The sequence below is a fragment of the Aegilops tauschii genome, chromosome 4 (genome assembly GCF_002575655.3).
Source record: "Aegilops tauschii subsp. strangulata cultivar AL8/78 chromosome 4, Aet v6.0, whole genome shotgun sequence".
NCBI classification, from domain to species: Eukaryota; Viridiplantae; Streptophyta; class Magnoliopsida; order Poales; family Poaceae; genus Aegilops; species Aegilops tauschii.
In genome coordinates, this window is record NC_053038.3 from 405240018 (window position 1) to 405257132 (window position 17115).

General features: G+C 48.6%; 2 long non-coding RNA genes and 1 pseudogene across 4 annotated transcripts; all 3 read right to left on the reverse strand.

The window, feature by feature from the left end:
- Positions 1 to 3475: 3475 nt before the first annotated feature.
- On the reverse strand, positions 3476 to 4110 carry LOC109778223 (probable mitochondrial saccharopine dehydrogenase-like oxidoreductase At5g39410; annotated as a pseudogene).
- A 4082-nt stretch (positions 4111 to 8192) lies between these two features.
- On the reverse strand, positions 8193 to 10700 carry LOC109778400 (uncharacterized). 3 transcript variants are annotated; one of them, XR_012182304.1, is made up of 6 exons: positions 10580 to 10700; positions 10399 to 10481; positions 9773 to 9904; positions 8864 to 9343; positions 8579 to 8673; positions 8193 to 8494 (listed from the first exon to the last, which is right to left on the reverse strand). It is a non-coding gene; the product is annotated as an uncharacterized lncRNA (long non-coding RNA). The 3 variants fall into 3 exon arrangements; XR_012182303.1 differs by lacking the exon at positions 8864 to 9343; XR_002236577.4 differs by lacking the exons at positions 8864 to 9343; positions 10580 to 10700 and having other exon boundaries at positions 10399 to 10527.
- Positions 10701 to 15763: 5063 nt separating this feature from the next.
- On the reverse strand, positions 15764 to 16587 carry LOC120962556 (uncharacterized). The gene is made up of 2 exons (XR_005753298.2): positions 16194 to 16587; positions 15764 to 16119 (listed from the first exon to the last, which is right to left on the reverse strand). It is a non-coding gene; the product is annotated as an uncharacterized lncRNA (long non-coding RNA).
- Between the last annotated feature and the right edge of the window lie 528 nt (positions 16588 to 17115).

Genomic DNA, 17115 nt, shown 5'->3' on the forward strand with positions numbered 1-17115 from the left:
ATTATGTGACCCATCTTTCATTCTTACAAAGTGCCTAGGAGCACGTGCTCATGAAGAGCCCGCTTACCTTCTCTCTCCTTTTCTCTTTCCTCCAACTAAGCAGAAATATATTGTTTATTCCTTATAGTCCGCTGACTCAGCTTTATTGTACTTGATTTTATTCGCTCTCTTCCTCTGTACCCACTTTGGCTCCTCCGCCATCCTCCGTTGGTTACTGATAAAATCACTGCCATTTGAATCTGAACATGGCAATAGTACGTACGAAGCAGTGACCGTTCATTCTACATTCTACCAAAGGCTGTATGTATGGCTCGTGTCTTGCAATACGTTCCTTTCATTCCACTGCAGCCCAGAGCATCCTCACACACTCTGGGCGTGGACTTTGCATTCGCTTCCTTGGCTGCACGGTTGCCCAACACTGGCAGTGCTACTGAATTTGTGCCTTCCGCAACTTGACGCACCATCCCTGTCAGCCAGGTGGCCTCCATTGCGGACGTTCAAGAAGCATGCTCTAATTGATGCTGGATCTTGATGTCTAGCGTGTAACGTTCGTTCCGGTGCCTGTCTACGCTTTAGCCCCCATCAGCTTATCTGTGTGCAGCTGCTTTTAGCCGCTTTGTTTCTGTTGCTAAATAGGTGTCGCTCCGTAGTATTCCATATCTACAACCAAAAAAAAAAGGTCGAAAGACGGCACTACGGACATCCTCGTCCAAGATTGCTTATCCCGAACGGTTCATCAAATCTGAGAACAAAAAGAGACAATTGTGGGTTGGTACCACATGTGACCATAAAATCAAGGCCAAACCAGTTCCAGTCGATCCTCGTCGTGCGAGGGGTATAGTCAGTCTTAGGTCTATACTGGGTTTCTATGACTAATTAATGGCGTGATAGTTAAGAAAACTCAAATTTATTTTTGAAACATAGTTCGTATTGATAGGTGGAAGCATCTTTTGTTGGAGAAATTAGCTAGTTTCTGAGTGAGGCCTCCTCCACCGCCTTACCCGCCGCCACACGACATCTAGCGTTTCCCTATATGCCGATGATGCCGTCATCTTCTGCCACACGGACGCCCACGACATCTCTACGATCCGAGGTTTTCTCCACATCTTTGGTACGGCGACTAGGCTTCACACCAACCTATCCAAGTGATCGGCAACGCCTATCCGCTGCTCGATGAGCACCTCACCATCATCAACACCGAGCTAACTTGCCAGATCGCCCATCCCGGTAAAATACCTTGGTCTACCTCTCTTCGTCAGGAAGGCGACCACGTTGGACCTCCTACCGCTGGTCGAGAAGTTTGAGAAGAAGCTCTCTACCTAGCTCGGCTCCATGCTATCCCTTAGGGACCGGCTGGAGCTAGTCAGGCATGTTCTCTGCACCATGCCCCTACACTTTTCTCATGGCGATTGCCCTAAACAAATCCATCCTCGCATAGATTAACCGGATCATCCGCGACTTCTTATGGTCGCGCCTCAAGGATGCATGTGGAGGGCAATGCCCCGTCAAACGGGGTGGCTTTGCGGGCCCAGTGGCTATGGTTGCAATGAACGGACCCATCGCGCCCGTGGAGCCACCTTCACCTGAGTTGTAGCTACAGTCGTGGTGTGCGTTTCTGGTGGAACTTGTTGAATTGGTGGTTGTTTTATCAGTTTCATGAAAATGAAATTAGGAGCTTGAGCTCCTTTGATCGAAAAAGAAAGAAAGCAGGTGATCATTCATATCCTCGGTCACCTTGTGATGGACCGAACCCAATAGGGTATCTAGACCAGTCAACACTTTCGACTCATATAAAAAACCATAAACTCATTTTATCACCCCCTTTCCCTGTATACACACAGTGGCAAAGCGTAGTGGAGACCGAATCGGGCCATGGCCCGTTCATGTCTCCCGATTTCCTCTTCGCTGGTACAAATTTAACCAAAACAATAGATTTTTTGTGACAAACCAAAACAATAGATTTTTGTGAGGCAAACCAAAGCAATAGATTTTATTAGGGATCCCATACTTTTTCATTTGGAACAATAATCAAAGGGATACAAAGAGGGTCATGAGGAGAGATAAGCCACAAGTGGCGACCCTGCCGAAGCGAGGCAGAAAATTTTACAAGATTGTGAGCCTCCTGATTCGAAGCACGACCTTCGAACATAAAATCACAGCTAGCAAAAGGTGTTTTTCTATTATTTATCTCCTTGACGACTGTGATATGAGGGCCTCCTACCCCTTTTATGATGTTACCCACAATCGGTTTGCAGTCACTAGCAATTACCAAGTGATCCAAAGATAGATCAGCCGCAAGTGCTAAAGCCTCACGGCAAGCAATGCTCTCTAAAACTGTCGAATTAAGAACACCGGGTAGAACAATTGCTGAGGTCCCAAGGTACTGACCATGCTCATCCCTGCATACAACCGCCGCAGCTCCAACACGCCCATCATAGGACAAACCCCCGTCTAGATACTTCTTAACGTGTCCATTCAGAGATGGTTTCCAACAGCTTCGCGTTGGTATTACAAGTGCACACCCTGCCGAAGTGGAAGTCCTGGCAATGTTGAGGCCATCCAACTCGGTGATGAAGCTCTCAACAAAGCGGTGGGTTGACATTGGGCTTTACCAAAACAATAGATGGCCTAGGCTTAACTCAAAAGAAAATAGATGGTCCAGGCCCACTGAGCAAGAGGTTGGCCCGTTATCCGATTTGCTTCACACTCCGTGTTATATACACAAAATGATAATTGATATATACCCCTAAAAAACATACACACAGAATGGTATATATGGAACTATAATATGGGCGAATCAGATTAGAGAAACGTTGCTGTATACTGTTGTTGGCACGCATCTCGTGGACACGAGGGATGCATGGAAGTGACGGTAAGAGTTGGATCGAGTGGACACAAAGTGCATGTGCAACGACTGGAGCGCGGGACCGAGTACTTGCCCATTTAAACTGCCTGCCCTTGGCGGTACCACATTACGATCTTGGGCCACTACGAGATTAGTACCAGCCTACTACCAACTAGCCGTAGAGAGACGAACATACAGAGACGTAGAGAGAGACGTAGGTAGGTTGGTGATTAAATGGTTGGTGGTCGCTGGTTAGCAGTGAGGGAGCAGATGGCTGTAGGGGAACACCTCTTCCATGCACGCTAACAAACCACGGTACGTGTACACACACGTCCCCTTTGCCCCAGCTGGAGTAAATTGCATAGAAGTACCACAATTGGGGCATTGGAAACAGATTGGTACTAAGATTGGTAATTTTTACGTGTCAGTACCAACTTTGGGGCGAGGCGTTGCAAAAGAGGCTAAAACAGCTGTTTATACGTATTGACACGGAAACTGACCGGTTGGGCCCGCCTGTCGGGTGCTGACATGGCATGTTTTTTGCAAAAAAACTCCCTGGAATCTCCTCTCTCTCCCCCGAACGCTCTCCCCCTCCTCTGTCTCGATCTCTCACACACACGCGACGCCACGTCAGCAGTTGACGCCGGCGAGCCCGAGCGGCGCGGAGGGCGGCGTCCACTGCCTGGAGTTGAACAAGAACCCGAGCTCCGCGGGGATGGAGTCAAACCCGCAGGCAGAGACAATCAGCGACCCGTTCTTGGCGGCGACCTCGTGGAGGTCGGCCTCGACGCGCTCCATGAACTCGGGCTCGCCGGAGATGTCGAGGCAGTCGGCCCCCGCCTCGGCGCAGGCCGCGGCCACCTGGCGGCCATGGAGGCGGAAGGGCCCCGCGCAGGAGAGCAGGACGCGCGCCCGGGCGGCGACCGCGGCGAGGGAGGCCGGGTCGGAGGCGTCGGCAACGAGGATGGGGACGTCGGGGGCGGGCCCCGGCGCGGCGGCGACGCGGTCCCAGCTGCGGTCGGCGAGCGCGAGGGAGCGCAGCGGGGAGGCGTTGGGGGGAGGAACTTGAGCGCCTCGCGGATGACGTACTTGCCGGTGAAGCCCGAGGCCCCGAAGATGACGACGCCCTCCGCGCCGCTCGGGCTCGCCGGCGTCAACTGCTGACGTGGCGTCGGGTGTGTGTGAGAGATCGAGACAGAGGAGGGGGAGAGCGTTCGGGGGAGAGAGAGGAGATTCCAGGGAGTTTTTTGCAAAAAACATGCCATGTCAGCACCCGACAGGCAGGCCCAACCGGTCAGTTTCCGTGTCAATACGTATAAACAGCTGTTTTAGCCTCTTTTGCAACGCCTCGCCCCAAAGTTGGTACTGACACGTAAAAATTACCAATCTTGATACCAATCTGCTTCCAATGCCCCAATTGTGATACTTCTATGCAATTTACTCCCCCAGCTGCGATGCCGAGCGACCATCATCAAGACACAAGGCAGCTAATTAAATCACATCAGGACGAGGGATATAAACCCATCATATAATCACACACACACACCACAGTTTGACACGTACTACTACGTACGTACGGTTGCATGTCGTCCGTCTGGTGGTGGTTACGCGCGGCGTGCGTGGTAGCAGGACCTGCACGCGCGTTCACAATACTCAGGAGACAGGCACGTTCGGCGTGGGGCGCGTATACGCACGTATCAGTACGGTATACGGCCCATACGTACCACGCGCGCGGCTGCATCAGAAAGCGTCGCCCGTCGGTCGTACCGGCCGTTTCACTCCCTCCTCCTTTTGCGTGCAGCAGGCACATACACGGACACGCATGTGGCCTCCAATCCAGTAAGATGTCGATACATATACGCGCGCACCGCCCGTCCGTGCTGATTGAACCGCTCGACATGACTCGAGTCGAATCGGATCGTGCCCCGCTACAGTGGCTGCGATGCGATCCAGTCCGCGATCGAGCTAGCTAGCTACCGGTACAATGGCCTGGTACTCGAAGGCCGGCTTTGCCTCTTAGCGCACGACACGAGCCAGCCAGCCAGCGACGCCGCTGCCAGGGTGGTCCCTCGGCCTCGGCGTGCACGGGAACGGGGGCGAATCGGCCGTGGTAGGAGTATCTGCTAGTACGTGCACAGTGGCCGGCATGGACGGATATACGCCGGCACAGTGGCTGGCACCGCGAAAGGGGTGGGGGCGATCGCGCCCATGCATGTGGTGGCTGGGCAGGCAGGTCTCGGGGGATCATGTCGCTCGTTACCCAGTAGCAGCGCGTCGCGTACCACCGCCAGCACAAGCATTATCGGGCCCTGTCTCTCGCGCGGCAGGCAGCCAAGCCCGCCCCGTGTCACGTCGCCGTCCACCGGCCGCCCGGTCGATCCGTCGCCTCGCCGGAGCGGACGGCGGTTGGTTGGTTGGCGCTGCACGGAATGCCATGCACTCGACGGTGCCGCCTGGCCTGCCTTGATTGGTGATCAGGCGGTGGAGTGGAGTGGAGTGGAGTTCGAGTTAGATGGATGCATTGCATTGCATTGCATGTTACCCCTGCAGCTCCAGGCCTCCTCCTGCCCCGATTATTATTCCAGCTACGAGGAGACGTGATGTGGGGAGATGACACTGTGGTGGAAGCGACATGCATGTGTCGCCACGCATATTGGCTTATCGGCGGATGAGGCATCTCCACCGCGTGTCACCCCAAACGGACGTCCGGATTTTGTCCCTTTGGGGCGCCGATGGGTTCGCCCATGTTCGCCTCTGTCCGTTGGGTCGTGCGTGCGCCCACCGCGCGGCCGCACCCCAAATCTTATATGTGTTGGACGTGTTTAAAAAAAATAAAAACATAAACAAAATGACTTAAAACAGTAAATAAACGCAGTTTAAAAAACTTAAAACTTAAGTTAGGGTCCATGGCCACAAAACGGCCCAGTTTCACGTCCAACTTGACATAATTAAACATAAAAAAAGCGGCCGCCGCCAGCGCGCTCCTGCCCGTGCCCGTCGATGCCGTTGCCGTCTTCAGTGGCCGTCGGCGTCGTCGTCATCGCTGACGAGGTCCACGTAGGCCGGCGGCGTCCAGAGGTGGGCCGGCGGCGTCCAGAGGTGGGCCGGCGGTGCGTGGTAGACGAGGGCGGGCTGGACGGCGGGAGGTGCCTGCACGACCTCCTCCCGTGGCGACGCCTCCCGCAACGGTGACCGCGGCGGAGTGGCGCACCAGTTCACGCCCACGGCGGCGGCCATCTCCGGAGCAGTGCAGGATCAGCCCCACCCCTGGCCCACCAGGCCCGGGTGGAACGCGGCCACCGGCTCCTCCTCCATCGCCTCCTCCCTCCTCTCATCCTCCTTGACGGCCACCATTTGCAGCTCGGGGAAGGCGACGTCGCCGGCGGCAGAGAGTGCCATCGCCTCCTCCAAGCCGTCCCATTGGCGCTCGTCGTGGGTGTACATGGAGTCGTCCATGACACGCTGCACGAGCCGGGCCTCCTCCTCCGCTGTCATGCGAGGAGGTGGAGGTGGTGACGGAGACGGGGAAGGCGACGGCGTGGGCGTGAGGCCGCGCACGCGCGTACGCCCGCGCACCTCTCGACGTGGCCGCCGCGGCCCCGACACCATGCCGGCGAAGTATGACGCGCGGCGCGTGTCGTGCTCGTCCCGGAGCCACGTGTCCCAGAGGTCGGAATCTGGGGCGTACCTGTCGTCATAGAACAGGTCGTCGGGGAGGAGGCGGCGGCGGCGCTTGATCTCATCGCGGCGCGCGCGGCCACTCGCCGGCACAGGCGGGATCGGGACCCGGTCGGCGCTGAGGTGCCAGCCGTTCGGGAGGTGGACATCGCTCCACGGGACCGGCGTCTTCGTATCCCAGTACCGCCAGCACACGTCCGCTGCGAGGTACTGCCGGTCGCGCTCGCCGGCGGGCCTAGGGTTGATGGTGAAGGGGGCCGGCGAGGGGGCTCAACGGGAGGAGCGCGGCGGAGACGCGGGCTCCTCCTTCTTCACGGAGCCGCGGCGGCACCCCGAGGAGGAGCCGACCCCACGGTCGTGCTTCCCCTTGCGGTTCCAGAAGCCCATGGCTTCGAGGTGGCCGGCCGGCGAGCTCGAGGACAATGGAGGGTTTCGGCTAGGGTTCGGCGCTGTCGGGTTTCGAGGAGGCCGCGGGGTGGCGTGGGGCAGTGTGGACGACGACCGGTCCACGCTTCCCACTTAAAGAAGGACGGCGACCTTCCGATGTGCGGATGACAGGTAGGGCCGCCCGCTCGTGCGCATTGATGTGGGCGGGTGGGAGGTAGGTGGCCGCCTGCCACGCAGCCCCGACGCGGACGAGACGCGCGTCCGTTTGGTATCCGCCGCGACCCAAACCCGGCGCAAGTTTGCGCTCGAAATGGGTCGGCCCGGACACAAAACGGACAAAATGGGTCCGGGCCGTCGCGCGCTGGGCCGTCTCGTTTGTGCCTTTTACGCCAAACGGACGGGACCGGACTGGATGGTGTCGCGCGGTGGAGTTGGCCTGACCCTGTCTGACTCACTCTGACACGACGGAGACGGGAGGGGGGTAGCCGTGTTGGCTCCATGCCGACACGCGAGAAAAACTTATATGTTACTAAAAAAAAACATGGCTCGTCGGGCGACACGGAGACGAGACGGGACGCGACGGGCACGCGCGACAGTAATCTGATGGGAGTCGACTCTCCAGCCCCCACTGCTCCTCGATCGGAAGGAGGACGTACGTGCATGCACGGTGCGGCACGTACACAGTGCTCGCCATGCATTGGTGGCGCAGTGACAGTAAAATGTACTTGGCTCGTAGTACATCCTCCGAAAGATCACCAGGCAGTCATGAAAGTTCTCGGGGAAAAGGGACATGGGATGCAATTTCACATACCCACTTGTACGTCGCCTGCCAATTATCAAGCTAGTACGTAGCCCTAGCTAGTGGGTAATCCTGATCGATTGGTGAGGTGTCCATCGGTCCTGCGCGGCGGCTAAGCTAGCCCTGTGCAACAGCTAGTACAAAAATGCGGGTCTGTCTTCATGTGCCCAACTCCATAAATTTGTTTTTTTAGGTAAACTCCACAAATTTGTTAGGTTGCAATTGATCACCGGCGTGCAACTGGGCCATCGCAATTAACGCGGCCTAAACCAAATCGCAGGACCATCTCACGCACGCGCATGGCCCACCAACACTGCGCATTGGCCCATTTCTGCAGACACAAACATGGTCTCCATCCTCCCGGACAATCATGTACTCCCTTCGTCCCAAAATTCGTGCCTTATATTTGTCTAAATAGATACATCCGTATCTAGACTAATCTAAGACAAGAATTTTGGGACGGAGGGAGTACTACGTATGTTGTAATCAGTAATCACCTTTCCATCTATTTATCTTTTTGCATCAAACATGGCGAAACTAACAAGTAGCGACAAGGATATATTTTTACCGACAGGATTCATGCGCTTGTCAGATTAAAAAAAAGACGTCAAGCGTTTCCCAGGGCCACAATCTGAACTAGTAACTTGATTGGTTCAGATCGAAACAGCTGCAGTCTTCATGTGACATATCGACTGTGACATAGGTATGTCTAGCCCCAAACAGGCTGAAGCCGGGCCAACTTATTTACCAGACCCCCTGGGAGCCCCTCCATGCTGCAGATTTTTCTACAGCCAAGCTTGGTTATTCTTATTGGGCAGATAAAGTGACAGAATGGGAACATTGCAGAATGAGAAAGGTATCGGATGCACCTTAGGATAAGCCTGCTTTAACCCCATTTCCAGTGAAGAATTTCTCTCCCTTTCCTGCTAAAACGCACTAGTGACGCACCGTTGTAACCAGTCATCTGAAGAGAGAAAAAAAAAGACTCAACATTTGTAATCGGTGATCTGAAACCTGATCACTGGTCCATCTGGCTATTCCTGATGCAACGGTGTACCGATTAGATCACATATCGCATTTAGTAGGTGTGTATTTATACACAAGAAAAATAACACATGATCAGTTCATGATCATGGGGGAAATGTGCAGTGTACCTGAATATCAGAAACGGGTTGGTGTGGGCGCACTAAAATCAAATCAAGTTGCAAATATCTGGCAGAATCAATAAGAACTTTTGAAACAAGACAAGGCGTGAACAGAATATGTTCTAACAGCAAATGCATCTGCTGGGACTTATATGGCAATTCTGCCTGGTGTGGCTATATGTGTGCAATGCTTGTCCCGCCATCTCCCCCCACCGCCAGCTGGATTCGGTGCTCCTAAAACCTGCTATGGGTGACCACAATTGCCTCTATCATTTGATCCTATAGCTGGCACTTTGTGCCATGGGCACACGGGGGCTCGCCTCATTTCCACTCTTTCAGTTTCAGTCAAGGCTGCATAATTTTGATGAATTATTTGTAGAGAATCCGTGATCGAGAAATTGTTGGGTGAGCACCATCACTTCAAGTTGCTGTGCATTTCCTATTTTTCCTCTTCACTCTCTCTAAAATGTTTCAGAAACCTATCTCAGCCTAATCAATCAACAGAGGAAGAAAAAATAAGTAAAATATTGCACTATGGTAAAAATAAAAGCACTCCCTCCGTAAACTAATATAAGAGCGTTTAGATCACTACTTTAGTGATCTGAACGCTCTTACATTGGTTTACAGAGGGAGTAGTTGTCCAGAAATATATTGTGATTCTACTAGTTGGCATAATAGCAGAAGTTATTGCACATGGAATGAAGATCTACTCTAATAGCAACAGCACAAGGGTCTTGGCTTGCAACCATATTCAGAACATTTAATTCACTGTGGTATGGAATTGAAAGCAATCAGGTGTCTTCAGAACCTTATTCTGACTCCTAATGCTGTAATGCAGGAATTTATTCTGGATAATGATGGACCAACATTTAAAAGGAAAAGGCCAAAATTTAAAGTCCACAGAAACAGAAGCACCACCTGTCTCCGTCAGCCATGACAGCCAGCATATCACCATATCCTCATCTCGGTTCTCAGCCACTTGGGTAATTGGTTTGTACATCAATAGCAGGCATAATCACCAAGAATTAGCATATCACATCGAACAGAATCCTGAAGAACAGTTGAGATGGTGGTGATTTTTAATACTGCATACATTGTAGTTTTAGATGCTCATCTTGTGGTATATATCACACAACTCAGCATTACAAGTCCAGACACACAGAGTTTGTGCTCAAGTGCCTAAGTTGAAGAACAAACTTATGAGAGAGATGCTTTCCCAGAAACAGCCCCCCTTTCTACTTCCTAGAGTGGTTCCTTCTAAAGTTATTCATGGCAACATTGGAGGCACATGCATGAAAAGATTCAGAGTATAGAAAGCTGGAAAATAAATAATCAGTTACAGGGTTTCAGCAAACAGTTACAAAGAAGACCTAACTCAGCAAGTTTCCTCCATGATAGCATAGAAATCAATAACATGGAACTCTTTTTGCGATGCATCTACAAAGTATACAGGATGACCTCTAGCCAACTAGAATATAGCTAAGGAGATGCAGCATAGAGCCAGATATGGACGACCACAGGGGAATCAGCAGCCACCTACTTACTGGGTATTTCAAAAACTTTCACGAACTAGCAGCTTAGCAATATGTCCTTTGGCCCCATCCTAGCACCATAGGAGTTAGTGACCCTGATAATTGCCACCAAACACACCAAAAAAGCTGCAAATCTGCTGCTGCAAAAAAAAGGCTGGCAATATTGGCACATTCATATAATTGATCACAGTACCTCACTTGGAAGCAGAACACCTGGTCAAGTACGAGTCATACGTCAGACTGCAGTAACAACGCAGTAAGAAGTTAATTAATTATGATACGACAAACTTGCTTGGATTGTCTTACGTTCACATCCACCCCACATCCCCCAATAAACTGTCTGAATAGAGTTTTACCTATTTATTCTAAAACATTGAAAATGTATTCATCAAAGACAAGGAACGAGTGCTTTCAAAATGATATAAAAGTAGTTCGAGCTCAGTCTCCTTTCTCCTAAGATAAGAAAGAAAATGATGGCCATTAAACTATCACAAGAATACATTAGCACTTGAGTAAATTTGGTGCCACCAATGTTTCCATACAAACCATATGACAGATTATGAAGGACAATTTGTGCAGCGACTGAGTAATACGAACTAGAAAGATGAAACCAAGTATAGATCATTCTTGATTTGGAATCCAGGTTGATTTGATTTGAAACAACTAAAACCATTCTGCTGAGAAAAACCTAAGCAAATTAGCGAAAGGGTCAAACATGTCGACAACAAAGCCTTTAGTCCCAAACAAGTTGGGGTACACTAGAGCTGAAACCCATAAGATCTCGCAACCTACTCATGGTTATAGCACATGGATAGCTAGCTTCCACGCACCCCTGTCCATGGCTAATTCTTTGGTGATACTCCAATCTTTTAGATCTCTCTTTATGGACTCCGTCCCATGTCAAGTTCGGGCTACCCCGACCTCTCTGGACATGAAAGGGCGAAACATGTTTCTGGTCTAGCAATGCACAGGCTAAAGGCAATCACAAAAAAGAAAATAAAAGTTTACAGCATTTTGAATCAGCTTCAGAGTGCTTACAACCAGGCAACCAGCAGAAACTGATACATAGTGAGTTCCTTGCTTATATCTAATGCCCAACTAAAGCGTAACACCTTAGCTCGGCTAAGTTTTACCAGTGATGTCACTGGTTGTCTCAGTCACAACTATTGCAAATAGTAGAGTTCACTTGCACCAAAAGAGGTACACAGATGGCATGATTGCTAGCTGGAACATTTATCCAGTTTAGATTAATTCTAAATTGCACTCCACATAGCTCAGGCCCTAAAAGAGTTATAAAGTCAAAAAGTCTTAACATCGCAACAATGTCCTAGACACTAGAAAGAGTAGAATCTGGATAGCTGCAGGTTATCCATGTAAGCGGCTAAACCCCTAACAGAAAACATGTGATCTGACTTCAGCTTAAGCTCATCAGGGACAAAGCTCAAAGTTAGGCCAAGCAGACAGTGGTCTTTGGTGGTAGAATAACAGCCAGTTAGCCACACTACAAAAATACGATAAACAACAACGGTGAGATCCTTTCAACAAATGAATCTAATGCGTTAATTCTTCAACCCATGTACTTTGTGCACTAGTGGGCACATTTAATATTACATTATGTTGCCTCGAATCATACCACTGAAATAGGTAATAGATTCTTCGCTGCAGAAGATGTAACACTTTATTTCCGTCAAAACAATGTAATGAACATTTCAACAACATTTCATTTTTGGAATCAATTACTCCCTCCGATCCATATTATTAGTCGCAGCTTTAGTACAATTTTAGTATAAAGTTGTACTAAAGCTGCGGCAAGTAATATGGATCGGAGGGAGTAGTTCGTTTCTTTGCGAGGAAAATCGCTTGGTTAACATGGTACAAGATCCATAGAACCAAGCTTGTTATCCCTAGGTATTTTAAGCTTTTATAGGCATGTACAATGGACCAAGATAAAGAGAAATAACAAAATTGTAACATTGTTCTTTACTGATTCAACTACAAGTTCCCCATCCTAATCTGACTCAAAGACCCCTATTGCATCGAATACACAGTTAGTTCACACTTTGCACCTCATAATCACGTCCCGTTAATTTTTAGATACATAGACAACAAGACAAAGTAGATAACATCAATGAGTATTGATTATTGTATCAAGGCTGGAGCTCGTGAAACGGATTCCATTTCATCTTTCAGTGACTCCTAAGACCAAAATTAGACAGCGGAAATTTGTAAGAACAAGAAGGCATGACAACAAGAGAACCAAACAGGGATAATTGTGGATATCCACCTGCCACCAAAACTTCATACAAGAATGTGACCTCAACTTCTCAAGAAGATTTACTACGAGTGGGGTAGATAGGTATAAGCATCAAGATTAGTAAGTATTTTCTGCAGCATACTTTTCATATATAATTATGAAACAAAATTAGGTACAAAGAACGGACTGAGATTAGAGGGGAATAAAGAAGCAACTGGAATTCGGTTTTGACAGGCCAATATAAACTGAAATCGAGGCAAAAGTATGCTTATACTGTAATTTGAAATCTATGCCTAGAAATGATACAACATTAGTCCAACAAGGCAACACGAAGGAACTAGATGATACTAATGTGAATAGATTGTAAACTCTGGATCAAATATACTTATATCCGAAAGTGCAAATCTGGACCCTGCCAGCATAGTTTATTATCATGTGGCTGGAGTATGAAGTATGTTGACACAAGTAACCTCAGCACGCTTTTATGGTTTCACCCTAGACATTATCCATTTTCCTGACGCATCAGCTTCCAATTTTCCCATGGGACAAGCACTGCTAAAAGCCTAACACATTAATTCCTCATGTGGTCAGTTGGCCATTGGAAGGTGGTGGCTGCCATAGTTGCCACAGGGAAGAGACCATGAGTGTAATGGATACAGTATTGACATTTGTGTAGTGCTTATGGTTATGGATGCACAGACATGTCGGACGATTGGTGTTCATTTGGTCAGAATACACAAACAGCATAGTAGTGCACACGGACGTACATTGGTACAGATCCATAGCCAGTGGTCTCACAATTGTAAGTAACCTGCTAAAAGGGCTTGAAGTTCACCTAATCAGATTGTGTAAAAACCAATCATTCAAAATGCAGATAAGTGTTATCAATTTTGATCCCCAAATCAAACCCAAACTCTTCCATTTGCTCGTAGTTTGACCGCGGCCATACAAAAGATTCAGTAACCGTTGTAATCCTCCACAATAACGAGTGATGGATGACTATAGATGACCCGACCCGACTGGGAAGAAATCCAACCTAAGGAGTATTAACCTAGACCACCCAATTCCACCGCTAATTGACCAGAATTTCAGTTCCTAGCCCTCGTTGATTGCAGTTTTGCTCCCTTACCTGGAGGAGCTATATCATACCTAGCGAGTGCAGCAACTTGGGGTACTGGACTACTGGACCTCCGCCGGCCAGCGGCCACCCGCGCTGCGGATAAGGACGCCGCGACTGGAGCTTCTCGGCTTCGCCGGCAACCGCAACCCCCGCTCAGGGCCAGACTCTGCTCCTCGCCCATCTGCGCGCTCGTGTCGCTGTGCTCTAAATTCTTCTACTGCGTTGAACCGAACCACCAACGGGACGGCGCAGTGCAGACTCGGGGTAAAAGGGAAATTCAACCCGTGGCCTTCGACGGCGGACGGAGTGGCGCTGGTTGCTCCAGGGCCGGGTTCGCAGCCCAGTCAACTGTTTACACAGAGAAGAGAGAACTGTTTTTTATTACTTCCCCAGCTCTGTTTTGAGTTTTACCTAAAAAAAGAAAGAGCTATGTTTTGAGTTTGTGAGTGAGAACTTATATAGTACTCCCTCTGTATCAAAATATAATCGAGAAAGCTATTCTCCTGCAGACTGTAATTTTACAACAGATCCGAACGATCTGATCTTCGTCCGATCCCGATCTTGCGGCCCTAATTTCGCTGGCATTAAAATCACAACTGATTGAATCCCGCGGCTTCAATTTCGGTCGGATCCGGACCTCGCGGCGCTAATTTCCTGGCATTAAAATCGCAGGCTTCAATTTCGCTCGCATTAAATCATGATTGATTACGATCTGCCGGCACTAATTTAGTTGCACTAGTAAACGTGCATGTGCAATGCACATTTGACAAAATTAATACAGGATGCAAGAATTCAAATGAATAGGAAAATAATTTGATACTCTCCCTCCATTAATTTTTACAGGTGTACTACTTTTTATTTCAAAAGTCAAACTTTGCTTTCTTTGAGAAATTATTTCATAAGTAATAGTGACACTCAAGACAACGACCTATTCTCAGCTGCAAAAATATGTTTTAAACCATGTGTGAGGACGAAAGTATTTCATTAGAAGGAACATTATGTTCAATTCAAGGGCAACGAAAAAAATATACAACCATCAACTTTGCTTGCAATCATCTTTAAACTACAATCTTTCTAAATGGATTGATCCCTAAGAATAGCAAGCTGGATCCTTTGATTATTATCGACGGCGAGAAGCAAACACAAAACCATTAATCTCTAGATCTGCTATTTTCTCCAGGAGTGTCATCGCTCACATAATGCAAGATTTGATCCCACCTAAATTCCCTACGATGCGGCATCTCACCAAGACATCAACAACCAAACACCAAAAGGCCAGGGCAATTTATTGGGCTGTAAAAAAAGTTCTGTAGAACCATTATAATATACATGCTTACAACACTACTGCCACATAAGAGTGGATGACTGAAAGTGTATTCAATAGAATGTACATCTATGACAAATTTAAGAAATCATTCCCAATTCTCTAGATGGCTTAAATTGAAGTAATGTACATAATCAGGAATCCAGTTATCATACTTACATTGTAGTCCATGCTGCAAATTAAATTTGAAATGATGATGGACACATTGTAGATATGTAATTATTTAACACTGAGATGGCAAATGATAAAAAATTATATTCCAACCATTTCTTTGGAAATCTATGCAATATTCATAATGCCGCAGATTACAAACCTTGCAAACCTAAAGACTTATATCGAAATTAGGCATTCATGTCAACTGAAGAGAAATGAATATTCTGCCTTTCCCAAAGATAGTAGCATTATATATGAAGAGAAGTATAACTCAGACTATACAATGATTTGCTAGCGTCTCCTGAACACTGCTGTTTTGTTAACAAATGGATTGATCAAGGAGGTGGGTTGATCATGTCCGTTCTCTCATTGGAACCCAGCCAAATGTTGTTATATACGACATTATTCTGGTAAACATTAGAAGAATTTAAAGTTTATGCACATGGATATCTAAATCTCCATTTTCATTGATCAATCCGTCTACAGAGAGCTGGACATTTCCCTTTGGAACAGAAATAATAGAAAATAAACACCAAATGAAAATTCTTAGAACACTGGCATTTCGGTGACATCACACATATTTGGATAAACACTACACATGACGATCGACAGATAAGTACCAGAGGATGATATGGATCAAACAAGCATCATCAGAGTCTTCAACATGCTAAAGCAGGCAACTAAACCATTGACGCGAGAAAAAAAAAAGGAAGGTATGCACGGGCGCAGTTCTCGCCCAAACCGAAAAGACAGATACCCTGAGAGAGAGGGCAGGAGCTCCGGGACACCGTGCTAAGAAACGAAGTCAGCCTCGCCGCGGTCACCGTGTTCTGCAGCAGCAACAATGACATTCCCGCGCAGCACCCCAGCTCCAGCGGCGCCCTGGACACCACAAACATTTCACAGATCAGGCACCTACATGGATAAGGCTATCAACTGCATCACCATTTGTTTACGTGGAGATGTACGGGGCGTGGCGGGCGGTGGAGCGGCCGACGGAGGGCATGGAGTAGAAGGCCGCCGAGCGGCAGGCCACGGTGGCCGCGCAGATGCAGGTGAGACCTTGGCGTTGTGGCACATCGACCGGAGGCGGCGGCGTTGGCGGCCCGCTCTCGTGTCGATCAGAGGAGGAGTGGCGGGGGCGGCAGCCTGCTGTCGCGTGCGTCAGAGGAGGAGCGGCGGCGGCTCGTCACTCCCGTCTCGTCCGTGCGGCGGCTTCTCGCGTCTGTAAACGGGCAGCGTGGTGCGTCGTGTGCTCGGGTAATTAGATTAGGATTAGGATCGCACGGGTAGTTAGATTAGGATCCGATTGCAATCAGTATTTTTTGGCCTTGCGTGATTGTAGGGCGTGAAGTTTTCCTCCGCGGTGGAGTACGATCAGTCAACATAAATTAAGTGCACACAGAAAACAGATTATGTGTTTAGGTTAGCTGTTGGATCGAGTTTAGTGGATCTGATCATGCGGTGGTAATTGCTCCGTGTACATTTTGTATGTGGAATTAAAGAAGATCATGTTTGCTTTTTTATAAGTAGTAGAGATAGAGATTAAAATCGCAACATTGTCACCAAAAAGACAGCTGCTGGTAGGATTCGTTCCTTTGACCTAGGAGGATGCATGTTTTAAGATTCCACTAGTAACCATCTGGACCGACTCCATGTTTTGATTAGGTATGGGCTAGGTTATTTTTGTACTTATGTAATGATCAAAGAAAATTTCTACTTTCTCCGAGCCATGCCATTTACAAGTGGGGATTTTTATGAGGTATTTTTTTCACTCATGGTGGAGATTTCTATGAGGTAATTTTACACCCACAAAAAAATCAATGGTAATTTTTACCCAGGGAAAAGTTTTTGAAACACACCCGGTAACTTTTCACC